Below are 17,780 nucleotides of genomic sequence, written 5' to 3'. Positions count from 1 at the left end.
GTGATCACATGACCAGCCAGCTCTCTCCTCCTCTCGTCCTCCCTTCCAGATTGACATCAGCAGAGGAATCTCAGCCCCGCCCGCTGCATCTCTAGGAGTAAAGAAGAAAGCTGGCCAGTCATGTGATCGCAATCCCGGCAGTGAAATTAGATATTTGCAGCATTTTAATTTATAAATCACACAGAGGGGGATAATACAATAGGAGGCAATGCTGATGGTGCATACAGGTTAGAGAGGCTTAACAACCATTTTAATGACCAATCAGTGCTGCTTGTTTGTTCATAATGAGTAAAAGATCACTCAGAGCTATGGCTCTCCTCTGTAGTCTGTGCCAAGTATCTGTGTGTGTGTACAGTACAAGAAGCTGCAGATATATTACACAGAGCTGCAACTGAATGTAGTGAATGAATCTTTTAGTATTATGAATCAAGAAGCACCACTGATTGTTCATTCATAGTAGTAACAGAACACTCTATCTGTGTCTATCAGTGGCTTCTTGTACACATACACAGCCTGACTGATGGGTCGCAGAGGGCTGCAGCACTGTGTGAGCTTTCACTATTCACAAATTAGTGATCAGTAGGGATGGGCCGAATGTCCCCCTGTTCGGTTCTCACCAGAACTTATGAGTATCGCAAAAGTTCGGAACCGAATAACAAACCCCATTGAAGTCTATAGGAACCCAAAAGGGAAAATCAAAAGTGCCCAATTTGAAGGCTTATGCCACGTACACACGATCGGTCAAACCGATGAGAACAGTCTGATGGACCGTTTTCATCGGACCAAACCGATCGTGTGTGGGCCCCATCGGTTATTTATCCATAGGTTAAAAAAAAACAATCTTGTTTTAAATTTAACTGATGGATACCTAACCGATAGAAAAAAACGATCGTTTGTAGGCACATCCATCGGTTCAAAATCCACACATGCTCAGAAGCATTGAACTTCGTTTTTTTCAGCACGTCGTTGTGTTTTTTTTTTAAATTTAACTCCTTTTATTATAAGACAAAATAATACAATACATAATACAAAAACAATAATATAACCCGACAATCACAATCCTATCTATCATTGTGCATCCCCTATTACCTTTTGGTCAAAGTCAGGCATATATCTCTTTCATTCATATCTTTCTCCCCCCCCCCCCCCAGATTCCCGGGAGGGGCATCCAAGAAAAACAAAACCAACACAAAACACTAACACACAGAACAAAAACAAAACAAAACAACAACAAAACAAAATAAGAGGGAGTCCTCGCCCCCAACCCCTCTCTACAATTCTGTGTTTTCCCAAATAGCCATACACATACCACTTTAACGTTCTCGAACTTCTTCTATAACGTTCGACCAGACCCTCCTTAGGCCTCTCCTCTGGAGTCCGTATAGGTCTTCCAGGGTATCCACGTTCTTAAGTATTTTCCTTTTTGATATTGTGCTGTCAGGACTAGCTCTTCTAATTTGCTTATTTCCTTAACTCTACCAATCCACATCTCCACTGTTGGTGGGCTTGATGACTTCCACATCTTTGTTATACATGCCTTTGCAGCATCTAAGAGGTGGCGTATAATTGTTTCCCTGTAGTCTTTTTCTGATATTTGATTTAAATGTAGAAGGTAGAATTCTGGGTCTTCAGCAATCTCATATTTTGAACAGAGCTGAAGAGCTCTTTTAATCTCTAACCAAAAACTCCTCAACCTTGGGCAGTCCCAAAATATATGTAACATCGTTCCTTTGCTTTCCTGGCACCTCCAGCATTTATCCGTTACCTCTGAGAAAATGTTATTTAGTCTTTCTGGTGTCCTATACCATCTCGTAAAGATCTTATAATTTGTCTCTTGTATTCTCACGCAGATTGATGTCTCGTGTGTTCGCCTATATATGCATTGACGCTGTTCCGGACTAAATGTCTTCTCTAATTCCCTTTCCCAGTCTTGAACGCACTTCGGAAGGTGGACTCCTGATTGCGCTAGTAACTCATAACTTATTGAGAGAGTATGTGCTAATGTTCCTTGTTCGTTACACATTATCTCAAATCTCCTGAGGGGTCTTTCGAAGTTCTCAGGATTCGGCAGGGTATTCAAGAAGTGAACCATCTGAAGTGCGCTCCAGAATTTTAGACAAAATATCTTTTCTGTTTCCATCAGTTCCTCTATTGTTACCCATCTCCCCATTTGGATATACCTCGCTACTTGTGTGCATCCTCTGATCCTTAGATGCCGGAATGCTCCGTCTTCATATCCCAATGGGAAGAGGGGATTACCTATCACTGGGTATAGTGGGGAGGTCCTAAGGTCAATACCCATCATGGGTAAAACTGTTGCGCAAATTCTCACCGTATTACCCACTATCGGGTTTTTATTAATTTCTTTCGGCGACGAGGCAAACCACCATGGTGCTCTTTCAATGGGTATTTTATATTGTGCCTGTTCAATTTGTACCCATAACTTTGTTTCTGAGTGTCTATTCCAATCTATTAACCTATTCAAATGTGCTGCATAATAGTATTTCCGTATATCTGGGACTCCGAGTCCTCCCTGCTGCTTAGTACACATTAATTGTTTCCTTTGTATCCTGGGGTTTTTATGTGCCCATATAAACTCAAAAATCACTCTCTGACATTGTTTAAAATACTTTGCTGGTATATGTATTGGGAGTGTTTGTAACAAATAGAGCATTTTCGGGAGTATGTTCATCTTAATAATATTGCATCGACCCAGCCAGCTATGGAGGCCCTGATTCCACTTATACAGTAAGATCTTCACTTTTTGCAATAAAGGCGGGAAATTCAACTCAAAGATCTTATCCACCTTTCCAGCTAATTGTATACCTAGGTATGTCAGTGCTCTATCTGTCCATTTAAACTTAAATTTTTGTTTAAGATATGTTATCACTGTATGCGGGTCATTTACTCCCATCGCTTCTGATTTGTTAAAGTTGATACGTAGGTTCGATAGAACTCCGTATCTCTCAAATTCCTTCATTAATTCCGGGATTGAGATCAGCGGGTTTACAAGGGTGAACAACATATCATCTGCATAGGCTGTAATTTTACAATGGTTCTTCCCTATTTGTATACCTGAGATATTTGAGTTTGAACGTAACATGCACAGAAAAGGCTCTAATGACAGGGCGAAGAGGAGTGGGGATAGAGGGCATCCCTGTCTTGTCCCGTTTGAAATCCGGAAAGGCTCTGACAGTATTCCATTAGCCCGTACCTGAGCTGTTAAACCTGAATACATGGAAGATATCCACTTTATTATGTTATTCCCAAAGCCTCCATGTTTTAGGACTGCCCACATAAAACTCCAGTTCACCCTGTCAAAGGCCTTCTCTGCGTCTGTGTTCAAAAGTATGCATTGCGTCTGTGTTGTGTTCACTATCTGCACCAGGTTAATAGCCTTAGTTGTATTATCACGTGCTTCCCTAGTAGGAACAAATCCCACCTGGTCCAGATGTACTAAATCTGGGATATATTGTTGTGTCCTATTTGCTTAAACCTTAGCCAAGATCTTCACGTCCGAATTTAATAGCGAGATTGGTCGGTAACTCCCACAAATAGCTAGGTCTTTCCCCTCTTTTGGTATCAGCGAAATATACGCTAGCAAAGTATCTTTGGCTAAACTGGCCGACGTCCCTAGGGCATTAAATAATTTAACCATATATTCTGATATTGAGGGAAATACAATTTTATAGTATTGACCTGTAAAACCGTCAGGTCCGGGAGCTTTTCCCATTTTCATTGTATTCACTGCTAATTTAACTTCCTCCACGGTTATAGTGTCATCTAGCTTCTGTCTATCTGCTTCTGATAGTCTTGGTATTGCTGATTCTATTAGATACTGGTCAATTTTCTCGCTAGTCAGGGGCTTGCTCTGTATGTTATAAAGAGAGTGATAGTATTCTTGAAATTCCCTCGCTATATCCTTTGGTTTTGTGACCTTCGGTTTCTTAGGTGGGTTGATATGTGGGATATAATTACTCAGTTTCTGTTCACGTAAAAGTCTAGCCAATCTTTTCCCACATTTATCTCCTGACTCATATTCAAACTTTTTGCATCTCTGCATTGCCGCTCTTACTTTATAGTATAGAATGTCTGTAATTTCAGTTCTTTTACTAACCAGCTCTTTCTCTACGTTTGATGACCATGTTTGCTTGTGTTTGCCCTCCAAGATAGCTAACTCTTTCAATAGCCTGTTTAATTTTTCAGTGCGTTTCCTCTTGATCCTAGCTCCGTGTTTGATTAATACACCTCTAATTACTACCTTATGTGCTTCCCAGAGGATACCTCATCGGGAAAATCATCTATATCTTTTGGCGTGAGAAATCGCATCACGCAAACTTTGTACAAAAATCAACTGATTGACATATGGAGGCTGATGCATAACAAAGAAAAAGACTATACGTTCTACTCCGCCCCACATAAAATATACTCTCATATAGATCTTTTCCTTATTCCGCATGCCCAATTACACTTTGTACAATCAACCAAAATAGGATCCATTACCTGGTCGGATCACGCTCCGATCTTTATGGTATATGAATTAAAAGATTTAAGACAGACCAGAACAAATCAGTGGAGACTAAACGAGAGTTTGCTCCAAGATAACGAGGTCCTAGAAGACGTAATTAAAGAGTTGAAGTTTTATTTTAATACCAATGACACTCCAGAGTGCGACCCCGGAATTATCTGGGAAGCACGTTGTTGTGTTTTACGTCACCGCGTTCTGACCCAATCGGTTATTTAACCGATGGTGTGTAGGCGTGACGGACCATCAGTCAGCTTCATCGGTTAACTGATGAAAATGGTCCATCGGTCCATTCTCATCGGATGGACCGATCGTGTGTACGCGGCATAATATGTAAGTAATTGGGCATAAAAATGGTTATGATGGTCTGGATACTGCCCTGGGGGACATGTATTAATGAAAAAAAAGTTTGTAAAAAACTGAGCAGTGATTTATCGATGCGTAAACTGAAAGCATAAAAATGAAAAATTCCTTTCAATATAGTGCCTGGGGGGTCCCCTTAGTCTACCTGTAGTGGCACATCTGTACTGTGTATAGAAGCTGCTGCAGCAATAATTGCATTTATAAAGCCAAAATAATGAAATTTTCCCTGCAAGCTTTATTTATTTGTAAGCAAAGGCTTGGGGAGCCAGTATGTATGACGAGGCCACAACGTAGTGAACTCAGAACAAGATTAGAGATTTTTTGGATAAATTCTGGTGTCTCTACCACAGACTTTGGATAAAAGTAAGTGGTGCAGGAAAAATTGGTCTTTGTGTGTCGGTGACACCTTCACACTGAGGTATTCTTGATGAACACAGAAGAATTAGCCTTGCTGTCAAAAATTGCAATGATATGCACCTGTAGTTTATTTCACTTTTTTTTTTGGCGCAGCGGTGATAAAGGTTACCCAGGGCATTAGTATCCTATATCAATTATATATTGTCAATGATATGCACCTGTCAAACAGGTCTTTGGGTGTTGGTAAACTCCTCTTTAAGGTGTCCTCAAGAGATTTCCTCTTCTGCACTCTGTGGGGACGGGATGAGTTCTTAGACTTTCGCCTTATAATGGTGATCAAGGAAGGTTGCCAACCAATAGTGATCCTTTTCCTTTTTGCCACATGTTCTTGGGTCCTTTTGCAGGCTTTGAAGCATGAGGGATTTGTGGAGGCATGAGAAGCAGACTCCTCAGGGTCACTGAGGATTAGAGAATCTAAAAATGCCTCCTCCTAGCCACATACTACTCCCAAGGGTTCTGGGGATGGAAAATAATCTCTTACTGTTTGATGTATATCTTCCTCTGCTTCAATGCCTCTGAAACTGCTAGAATCCTTGTCCTCCTCTCTCTCCTTTTATGAGTTCTCTGGCATAGGAACAATGGCATAAAGTAGGCCTTGAGAGGAAAGAAAGTCCTCCTCTTCCTCCTGCTGCTCTGCCTCGAGTGCCCTGTCCATAATGCCATGCAGATTCTGCTCCAGCAGGAATACAACAGGGATTGTACTACTGATGCATACATTGTCACGGCTCACCATCCTTGTGGCCTCCTCAAATAGTGACAGTACAGTGCATGCATCCTTTATGAGCAGTCATTGGCGTGGGGACAAAAAGCTGAGCCGGCCTGAGCCTGACGTTGTGCCATACTCACACAGGTAATTGTTGACAGCCCTCTGCTATATCTGCAACATTGCCAAAGTCGAGTTCCACCTGGTGGGCAAGTCACAAATCAGGCGGTTTACGGGCAGGTGGAATTCCCGCTGAATTTCCGCCAACCAAGCACTGGCTGTGTATGACCACCTGAAATGGCTACAGACTCTTCTGGCCTGCTTTAGTAGATCTTCCAACTCTGGGTACCTATTTAGGAACTGCTGCACCACCAAATTGAGGACATGTGCCAACTTTCCCTGTCTAAGGGCGGACAGGAGGTTTGTGTCATTATCACACCTCATCATTCCTGGCTCCAGCTGGCGTGGCGTGAACCACCTATGGGCCTGTGCCCGCAGAGCTGCAAGAATCTCTGCTCTGATGTGGTTCCTATCCCCTAGACACACCAGCTGAAGCACTGCATGGCACCTTTTAGCCTGACTCATTGAATAGTCCTTTGAATGCTAAGGGGGTACTTGAGGTTCATAGGACAATTCAGCAGAGGAGGGCATAGAGGAGGAGGGGTAAAGCTGACAAATTTCGCCTCGTCACCAGCTGTATGGAGATGTAGGGGCACAACAAGCTGCAGCACTAAGCTCACTTCTTAATTGCAAGCAGTATGCTGTGAAAAAAATATATCATCCCTGTCCATGCTTGCTAGACCACTTATCAGCAGTAATGTGGACTTTGCGGCTGACTGCCTTGCCCAATGATGCCACAACATTGCTTTCCACGTGATGGTAGAGAGATGGAATGGCCTTATGTGAAAATAAATAGCGACTGGGAACCTACCATTGTGGTATAGCACATTCTGCAAATTAATGGAAGGGGGCAGAATCCACCAGGCGGAAAGGCAGAAATTGTAGAGCCAGCAGCTTTGACAAGCTTGCATTTCGACACTGGGCATGTGGGTGGAAGGGGCTGTAGTTTTTTTTTCACTGCAGCAGATGGGGCAGAGAAATTTGCCAACTATAGTCTAAAGCTGGTGGTGTGTTGCTGGCAGATGTGCTGCAATATCCTGGGACACCCTGCGCTATACCATCATCCCTGTCAGTGTAGGCTGCTGAGAGGTCATGAGGTATAGCAGTGACAGACTGTGGTTAGTAAGGAGTAGGGATGAGCCGAACACCCCCCGTTCCGTTCGCACCAGAACCTTCGAACGGACCGAACGTTTGCGCGAACATTTAGAACCCCATTGACGTCTATGGGACTCGAACGTTCGAATTCAAAAGTGCTCATTTTAAAGCCTAATATGCAAGTTATTGTTGTAAAACGTCTTTGAGAACCCGGATCTTGCCCCAGGGGAACATGTATCAATGGAAAAAAAGTTTTAAAAACGGTCGTTTTTTCAGGAGCAGTGATTTTAATGATGCTTAAATAAAAAAAAAAATGAAAAATCCCTTTAAATATTGTACCTGCTGGGTGTCTATAGTATGCCTGTGAAAACGTCTTTGAGAACCCGGGTCTTGCCCCAGGGAACATGTATCAATGGAAAAAAAGTTTTAAAAACTGTCGTTTTCTTCAGGACTCCTGAAAAAAATACAGTTTTTAAAACTTTTTTTCCATTGATACATGTTCCCTTGAGAAATGTAATAGAAAAAAAAACGCGCATGTGCAAGAATGGAGAGAAAAGAATATTACCGGAGAGAAACGAATATTCCCGGAGAGAAACGAATATTCCTGGCAACATGAATATTTTGTCGGACGAATTTCGAAAATCAATGGTGGCATCATCGGATCACAAAAAAATCGAACTTTCTGATTTTGAAAAGAAAATTTGTTTGAAATTCGACCGTGTATGGCCTGCTTAAGGCTCTAAAAAACTGTTATAGCTAAAAAGATTTAGCTTGACAGCCAGACAAATAGTATTTTCAGAAGCAGGACAACAATGGCAGCTTAGGAGCTTTATTAACCACTTGCTTACTGGGCACATATACCCCCCTCCAGCCCAGGTGAAATTTCAGCTTCCGGCACTGCGTCGCTTTAACTGACAATTGCGCAGTCGTGCGACGTGGCTCCCAAACAAAATTGACGTCCTTTTTTCCCCACAAGTAGAGCTTTCTTTTGGTGGTATTTGATCACCTCTGCGGTTTTTATTTTTTGCACTATAAACAAAAAAAAGTGTCAATTTTGAAAAAAAATTCTATATTTTTTACTTGTTGCTATAATAAATAGCCCAATTAAAAAAAAAAATAATAATAATTCTCAGACTAGGCAGATACGAATTTTTGGTAAAAAAAAAAATCGCAATAAGCGATAGGGGACAGAATTATTATTTTTTATTATTTTTTTTTTTACTAGTAATGGCGGCGATCTGCGATTTTTATCGGCACTGCAACATTATGGCGGACACATCGGACACTTTTGACACCATTCACATTTAAACTGCGATCAGTGCTTTAAATATGCACTGATTACTGTATAAATGTGACTGGCATTGAAGGGGTTAACGCTAGGGGGTGAGGAAGGGGTTAAATGTGTGCCCTGCATAGTGTTTCTAACTGTGGGGGAAGGGGACTGACTGGGGGAGGTGACCGATCTGTGTCCCTATGTACAAGGGACACAGATCGGTCTCCTCTCTCCCTGACAGGACGTGGATCTGTGTGTTTACACACACAGATCCATGTTCTTGTCTCTGTAACCGCCGATCGCGGGTGCCTGGCAGGCATCGCGGCTGCCAGGCACGCGGATCGGCATCTCAGTGATGCGGCGGGCACGCGCGCGCGTCCCCCAGTGGCTGGAGGCTGTATATAGACGGCCTCCCGGAAATTAAGATCCACACTGTGGCCCTATAAAGTCGTGGTAATGAAATAAAGAATGCCATTAGAAGGGCATTTGTCTCCATATAAATAATAAACGGCAAGCAATAAAAACAATAATGTCAAAAACTACAATGCAACATAGTAGTACAGTACATCAACCTAACTCCTATAAAACACCAGATATGCACACAGATTTTTTATCAAATATTTACTTTATTTATATCTCCATTTGTTTGGGTACATCCAAAAATATTCAATAAACAGTCGCCTAAGTCTGGAAGGAAGAGGGGAAGGAACAGGACACCCAAACAGCGTTGCTGAATAGTTTGAATAGTCCAGCTACAGAACATTTGATTTGCAAATACATTTATTTGTAGAGCCATTGGAAAGAAAAAGTGCGAAGTTGTGGCTTCCTTTGTTCTGTAGCAGGATGAAATCCATGCCACCACTAAGCCAAGACAGAGATTACACATTGTGGTAGACTGGGTGGGAGGTGATGATCTGTATTTCTTGGAAGCATTAATCACCCAACTGATGGTAAACTCTACAGTCCAATAAATCATTGTGCTTTATGAAGAACATTTGAGACCACTGACAAAGGGACACAAAACCATAACATGCCCAGAAAGTATAGGGACACCGCCTGGCACATAGAAAGGCTTTGAGGTTTAACATAAGCACAGGGGATAGTTTACCTTTAAGACGGCTGATAGCTTCAGTGTCAAGATTGATTGCATATACATGAACCATAATAAGTTACCCATTACATGGATCACTGCTCTTCTGCAAACTCCATCCATAGCTGGGTTAGGTTGAACAATTTATCCAACTGTATACAGTACAGAACGTTTCTCATATTTGACATACTATGCTCATATATATCTGAGACACAAAACTAAGACTAACATTCTTTGAGATTAAGCCTTACTATATAAAGTGCTCTGCTTTGGCAGATTCCATGTTCAGCCCGGGATTACTTTTTGGCTTTGCCTTTTCATTGTCAGTCTTTAAACCTACCTTGTACTTTATTAGTAATTGTGTATGTAGAAACTGCACGCTGTATACTCATGCAAAGCAGAGGAATGCCACGTAGAGAATTAGACTGGCCATAGTTGGAGTCTTCCATCCAATCTGACAAAGATTCACATAACTCATATAATTTTATTTATAATTTTTTTTATAAATGACCAATAACGTGGTAAATATCAACAGATTTTCTTGGCGGATGGTGTTTAATAAGAGATGTTATTTAGTATAAATAATCACAGAGAGTGTTGGGCAGAAGAGTGGGCAAAATCTGTTGTATCACCTAGGTCATATTTTTGGAATGACAAATGATTTGAATTAAAGCGGTGGTTCCCCCTAAAAACGACTTTCCACTATTACACTGCCCCCCCGCATTACAATACGATTATGCCTTTAATTTTTTTTTTGCTGCTGTACATACCTGGGTACAGCTATTCACCCGTGTCCTCCGGGTTGCGAGTCCCGCGGGAGTGGGCGTTCCTAACATGGCGGTGATTGACGTTTTGACTAAAAAACGAGCTCCCCCCGTCGCGTAAGCAGCGTCACGATTGGCGGAAAGGAGCCGAACGGCGAGTCGGCGCTATACTGCGCCTGCGCATCACCATTCGGTTCCTTTCGCCAGTCGTGACGCGGCTTACGCGACGGGGGGGAGCTCATTTTTTAGTCAAAACGTCAATCACTGCCATGTTAGGAACACCCACTCCCGCGGGATTAGCAACCCGGAGGACACGGGTGAATAGCTGTACCCAGGTATGTACAGCAGCAAAAAAAAATAAAGGCATAATCGTATTGTAATGCGGGGGGGGCAGTGTAATAGGGGAAAGTCGTTTTTAGGGTGAACCACCGCTTTAAGCAAGTTTACTTTTGTGAACAGGGATGATGGGATTGATTTACTAAAACGGGAGAGTGCAAAATCTGGTGCAACTGTGGCCAATCAGCTTCTAACTTCAAACTTTTCAATTAAGCTTTGACAAAATAAAAAACCTGGAGCCCTGGTTCACACTGGTTCAATTTGACATGCCATTTGCCATGTCAATTGCTGGCAATGACATCGTCCAAATTTCAAAAAGTAATTTCTGTACTACTCTTTGCGATTTCAGTACACGATTTACATTGACATCTGTTCAGAAACCGACACAGATGTCTCTGTAATCGCGGCTGAAATCACGACTGCCAGCAGGAGTGAAATCGTGCGAGTGTGAACCTGGGCAGAAGCTGATTTCTATGCACCAGATTTTGCACTCTTCAGTTTTAGTAAATCAACCCCTATGTTGGTGAATATTTACATTGTATGATCATATGTATCTTCTCAACTGAATGAAAATTGAATCAGACAAAAACCATCTATAAGCAGCATTACTGATGCATCAGAACATCTTTCTGGGAGTGAAATAGGTCCTAGCCAGATGTATCAAGGACTGACAGCTACAGTATGTGTTTATTATATACACGTAGCAATGGGAGCCTTGCCAAGGAGTTATACAATTTACCAGTTCATCTAGATGTTTCCAAACATGCTGACAATATCATGCATGGGCTCATTAAGTGACAATCAGCAATGAGGTTTAATTACTTGGCACAATACAGTAGTAATTCCGGCTTCCCTATCATTTTGAAGTTTCGCTTATATTACAATTACTGACAGCAAGTACTGGCATGGCCAGATAGCAATCATGTGCCAAGCCTAGCTCCACTAGCTGCCTAAAATCAACAGTTGAAAAGGTAGCAACCTCAACTGGGTTCATGGCACCAATAGGAGTCCAAATCTCAACAAATAGCATTTATTTGATTTTTAAACATTGTTACTGAAAATATTGAAATCCTGGTATTTTAAGCATATTTATCTCTTTGCATAAATGTTTGTTTTTTTGCATACTGATTTTAAAAAGATTTATGGAATTCCTCAACTGGTGTAAACTACTGTATCACCTTCTGAGGAACTGAGCTTAGCTTTATAAATGTGTAAATACTTAATTTGGATTTTGTCATCCTGAATGGAATATACTGTATATCTACTAGACTGTACTCAGTTATTAACAGCAAATATATTCTATATCAGGGGTCTCCAAACCATGGCCCACTTGTCTCATCCAGCCCGTAGCTAGGGTCATTGATGTAATCTCAGGATACATTGATTGTGGATTTAAGTCAGAAAAGGCTGCCTATAGACCCTGATGTAAGGGGGGGATAGTGACAGTGAGCCTGCTAAAATAGGTAATTTGTTGGGCCCCATGATGGAAGGTCGGAATCTGATGGGCACCATGATGTAAGGGGGCTCTAATGGGCCCAATGATGTAAGGGGGGACTCTGATGGGAACCTTGGTGAAGTGGGGAATAGGATGGGCACCATGATGTAAGGAGGATTCTAATGGGCATCATGATGAAAGAGGAGAATCTAGTGGAGATTTTTTTTTAAATATAATAATATTGATATATGGCCATTGTGCTGGTGGACTACAAAACTAAAAGAATGTAAGGGGGGAATTGACTAAAACTGGAACAGAATCTGAAGAAGTTGTGCCAAGAAACTAATCAGCTTCTATGTTCAGCATGTTCAGTTACACTTTGAAAATGAAAGGTAGAAGTTGATAGTTGTCATACACAACTGCTCCAGATTTTGGCTGCTCCAGTGGTAGCAAATCTCCCTCAAAGTGACAATGTTTATGAAAGATTGAGTATGATGTACTACACTCCACCACATGTTGCCCTTTGGCGTTATACACATGTGAAATCGTACACACAGCAAGTGACTTTTATGTTTTACTAGACTCATTTGGAACAATTTGACATCACTACAGTTACTTTAAGTTCTATGTCTATGTTGACATGTGATTACATTTGCTCATCTGGGTGGAGGTCTTTGCTCCCGTTGCATGCCTTAAAGTCAATAAATACAGAGTTTTAATGTTTAAAAATGGAACATCATTCCTTTCTTTTTTCAGATTTCCTTCAGGATCTTGTATTTTTAGGATAAAACATAGTTCTCTTTTTAACCACTTGCCGACCGCCACACACACTTATACGTCGACAGAATGGCACCGCTGGGCAAATGGGAGTATATATACGTCCCCTTTAATTTGCGGGCTGTGTGGTCGTGCGCACGCCGCCGCCGACGTGCTTACGACCCTGTCGCGAGCTCTGTGACCGTGCTCGGGGGGACCAATGGACTCGATGTCCGCTGGTTTCCCACGATCGGGTCACAGAGCTGAAGAACGGGGAGATGTCAGTGTAAACACAACATCTCCCCATTCTTCTAGTGACATGTCACTGATTGTCTGTTCCCTGTCATCGTGAACAGCGATCAGTGACGTGTCATGGCAAGCCATGCCCCCTAACAGTTAGAAGCACTCCCTAGGTCACACTTAACACCTTCAGCGCCGCCTAAAGGTTAACCCCTTCACTGCCAGTATCATTTTTACAGTAATCAGTGCATTTTTATAGCACTGATCGATGTAAAAATGACAATGGTTCCAAAATGGTGTCAAAAGTGTCCACCATAGTGTCGCAGTCACTATAAAAATCGCTGATCGCCGCCATTACTAGTAAAAAAAAAATGTATTAATAAAAATGCCATAAAACTATCCCCTATTTTGTAGATGCTATAACTTTTGCACAAACCAATTAATAAACACTTATTGCGATTTTTTTTAACCAAAAATATGTAGAAGAATACGTATCGGCCTAAACTGAGAATTTTTTTTTTTTATGTATTTTTTGGGGATAATTATTATAGCAAAAAGTAAAAAATATTGCACAATATTGTTTATAGCACAAAAAATAAAAAACACAAATACCACCAAAAGAAAGCTCTATTTGTGGGAAAAAAGGACGTCAATTTTGTTTGGGAGCTACATTGCACGACCACGCAATTGTCAGTTAAAGCGACGCAGTGCCGAATCGCAAAAAGTGGCCTGGTCTTTGGCCAGCCAAATGGTCCTGGGCTTAAGTGGTTAAAGAGAAGTGTTGTAGATAGGAGCACCTTATAAATCCTACCATTTCCCCCAAAAATGTTTTTATGGTTTGCACAAGTGGGATGATTGCATTGGAAAAATGATTGTTTTTATCTGCATATGAGGACAGTGAACACACTATAAAATGGAGTTTGGATCCACACCCAATACCTTCTTCAGGTCATCAACAAGGTGACTAGCCAGAAGAGGTCTTCTTGCTCACAGGTTTGTTAGGGCCTGTGTTGACTGGCTTTTGGTTTGTGTCCAGCACAGTAGTGTGCTTTCAGGTGTGCTTTTTGTGTAAGCACAAGCATTGGCAGGGGTGCCTCCAAGAGTACGAGTAAAACATACTTTAAACACCCAATGTGGATAGTGCGCACCCTCAGATGTGGATAGTACAGATAAAATACTCCAAATTTGTTACTCCTGAAGAGGGAGCAAGAATTGCTCTGAAACATGTTAAGTTTCTTTTACGTTTTAGCTTCACACAGTCTCTTAGGCCTGTCTACGGTCATTATAAATGTGTACTTTCATAGCCACATCTAAGAGGGAGCACTGCCCAATTTTCATGTTTTAAAGTATGTTTTACTGGTAGTCATAAGCTTCGTACACATGTACGGTAAAAAGTCAGCTGGGAAACCCGAGAACCTGCTCGGTAACTTTTTCCCCCTACACACGACCAGGTTTCCCGACAGGAAAACTGCCATGAGAGCTTTAAGCGGGAATCCCGGCATGTGTATGCTCCATCGCAGTGTTTCCCATAGGAAAACTGACGGGTTAAAAACGCCGGGAATCCTGGTGGGAAAAAAGAGAGCTGGTTCTCTTTTTTTCCATCAGTTTTCCTGTCCGGAAAACTGCGATGGAGCATACACACGGCCAGGTTTTCCCAGCCAAAAGCTCTCATGGCAGTTTTCCAGACGGGAAAACCGGTCGTGTGTACGAGGCTTTATAGACACTCCTTTAGAGACACTTTAGAGATGCTTTAGAGACACTCCTGTCTTTTCTTGTGTTTGCAGTCTCTTCTATCCCAAAGGAAGGCCAATGTGGAGGCTGCCTTGGACACTTATTATTGAGGAATAAAATCCCATAACTGAATAACTATGCCAAAAATTTGAAGGGTTTTGAATGTATGGACATTCAAAGTTTATTCACAGGAGCATTTGAGCTGCAGTGGACCACGTTATGACCTTAATTTGATCTTTGTCTATGCTGCATCAACAGGCTTCAAGCTGCTTTTTGTATTCTCATTCATTTGTATGGGGAGTGAAGAAATTCTGACAGTAGAAAAAGGCGCTTTCATTTTGTAAGTGCATTGTGTAAGTATGCATTATGTGTAGGGCAGATGTTATGAATTATGAGAAGCTGTTGTGAGACTCTGGGAATCAGCAGAAAGTAGAAGTGTCAAAGGAAACCTGCAGTGAGAAGGCGTGGAATAATGTGGTCATTACTGACCTACCATTTTAAAAACTCCAGTTTCCTAGCTGTCACACTTCAGTACTTTGAGTCACCAACTAGAACCAATATACAGAATAGCAGTTGTGACTTCATTCTGAATTTCTTGATAGTCATATTTCTTCCAGGTCAGCAATTTAGAAACTATTAATATCAGGGACAGACAGCATCTTCAGTAGGAAGTCGTAAAGGGCAGGCTCTGTATTGCTGCCAGTATAAGTTTTATTTCAACTACATCCTGCCCAATGCTAAATGGCTGAACACTGGTTTCTTCTAAAGTGCAGTTTACTAAAATTTTAAATATACATACAGCATATGGACTGTTTTAATTGCCAAAGCATTTGTATTACTTGTGACCTGTACACCTCTATGAGACATTTCTGAACTGCTAAAAGGCCAATATGATTACCACTGGAGGAGAGAGGTGCTTGCTACTGCACAGGAAAATTCTCTAAAATGGACAAGAAACTTGATCCAATTGGTCTTGAACCTCTTCTCTGCTTTTGTGTAGAAGTAAGTTCCAAAACACTGCACATGTTCCACTGTTATCTTTAGGTTAGCATTGCAGTGGGTCCTTGTGCTAGAGTAACTTGTATAAAGGGAGATATCTATCTATGGCATACCTAAAGCCTAGTACACATAAAACTGACAGTCGGAGCTGCTGTACTAACAATCAGTGATCTCGCCTGCTGAGCTATAGTGTCCTGACAGGGGGGCCCCCCTGTCAGAACACTCTGGTCAGCGCTCTTAGCTATTGGCTAAGGGCGCAATTGGGAGCCAGTCGTTAGACCTATTTCGGTCATGACCCTTCAACAGAAACTGTCCGAACAAATGGCTTCTGTCAGAACTGACTCCTACACACGTTTCAATTGAACCTGCCGATGTCGCTCAGGCATAAGGCTGGCCATAGACAGATTGTACTAAGCATAAGGCTGGCCAAAGACAGATTGAAGATTGACCAGTTCAGTAGGGACAAGCTGAATTTTGATCAGTGTGTGGCTGTCCCTGTTTGACAGAAGTCGATCATTAGAATCACTGTTGACAAACTGACAAGTTGGAATATCTTTGTCGATCAGTAGCTGCAGCTGCTGATTAGTGTATTCTGACAATGACATGTCCTTTTGTAAGAAAACAATGTCCCGGCAGGGAAAGGGGGATTCCCCCATCCACCTCATTTGCGTGGATAGAGTAAGCTGTTTGATTTACAAATCTATGGCCAGCAGCTGAGCTCTGACTACCCTCTTGGCCGAAGTTAGTATAGGTGAAATTTTCTTTGTATATATCTGCATATGGAAAAGTTTATATATGTAAACCTACATGTATATCAAAATAGAAGGAGGAATAGGTGTTGCCTATAGAAACTAGTCATGTATGAATTGACAATTTATCAGTGCAGTTTAGAAATTAAGCATTTAATTGGTTGTTGTAGGTACCATCGTCAATGTTAATTTGGAAGGGGGCCTCCTAAAGCATGCAAATATTACTGTATGACATATGATTACAACATTGTGTCTCCCTTTTGGGGGCTTAACTGTTTTTATTATACTGGGTTTGGAAAACTCCATTAGAAATACTAATCTACAATCTAAATATTTTTTGTGTACCTACCATTAAAAGTATAAGGCTTAATTTTACCTTATCCAGTTTTATATGGTTTGATCCTCAATATATTATGTTTTATTACACTTGAAAAACATACTTTCTGCTAGTGCATCTTCTTTACTTACCATTCTATATTGCACAAGTCTTTGACTCCGGCCCTGTAAAACTAAAAGAGAGGCAGCAGCAGATAATACCCTTTAAATAAACTTCTTAAATTCTTTATCTTATGTCCAATTTTAACACCAGGGGCAGTGGTGCAGTTAGAGAAAGAGCACAGCCTGTGATAATAAACTATGGGGTCAAACACTGGAGGCACCCAATACACTTAGATATGATATACCAGTAATGACCCAATTGAGTAAACATGACATTGCTGTCAAGTAGGGTTGGAACTAATTATCTATGGCCACTGAAATGTAGACTTCAGACATAATGACACTAAAAAAAGTTTTAATCGATTTACCGTGCAGGTTTTTCTAGCAGCTTTTTTGAGGGTATATTTTTTTGCACCATATTGGGCTTTACGTGTTAATAAAAAATCTTTATATTTCTTCAACAACTATGCATTATGAACACCTGTCTTCACCAACCATTCTTTTATTATCCAATCAGTTAGGCCCTAGCACTATCTAGTTGTTTTTAACATGTATGTCAAGCTAAAAATGTTATGGATTGAGCAGGGAAAGGTGAGATTCCCTGTCAATGTTTTTACTGCTATCTGGGGCTCCAGGAGATTTACACTTACTCCGTGTCCTGCTGACATTGTTTTACCAGACAGGTACTGATGGTAACTCTCCAGTCTTTTAGTGATAGAGGAAGGTTAGAGCCTCTGTCACATTTT

Source organism: Rana temporaria, chromosome 12 (assembly GCF_905171775.1).
Source record: "Rana temporaria chromosome 12, aRanTem1.1, whole genome shotgun sequence".
In the NCBI taxonomy this organism is placed as follows: Eukaryota; Metazoa; Chordata; class Amphibia; order Anura; family Ranidae; genus Rana; species Rana temporaria.
The sequence above is the reverse complement of the archived record's forward strand: the minus strand, read 5'-3'. Positions refer to the sequence as shown.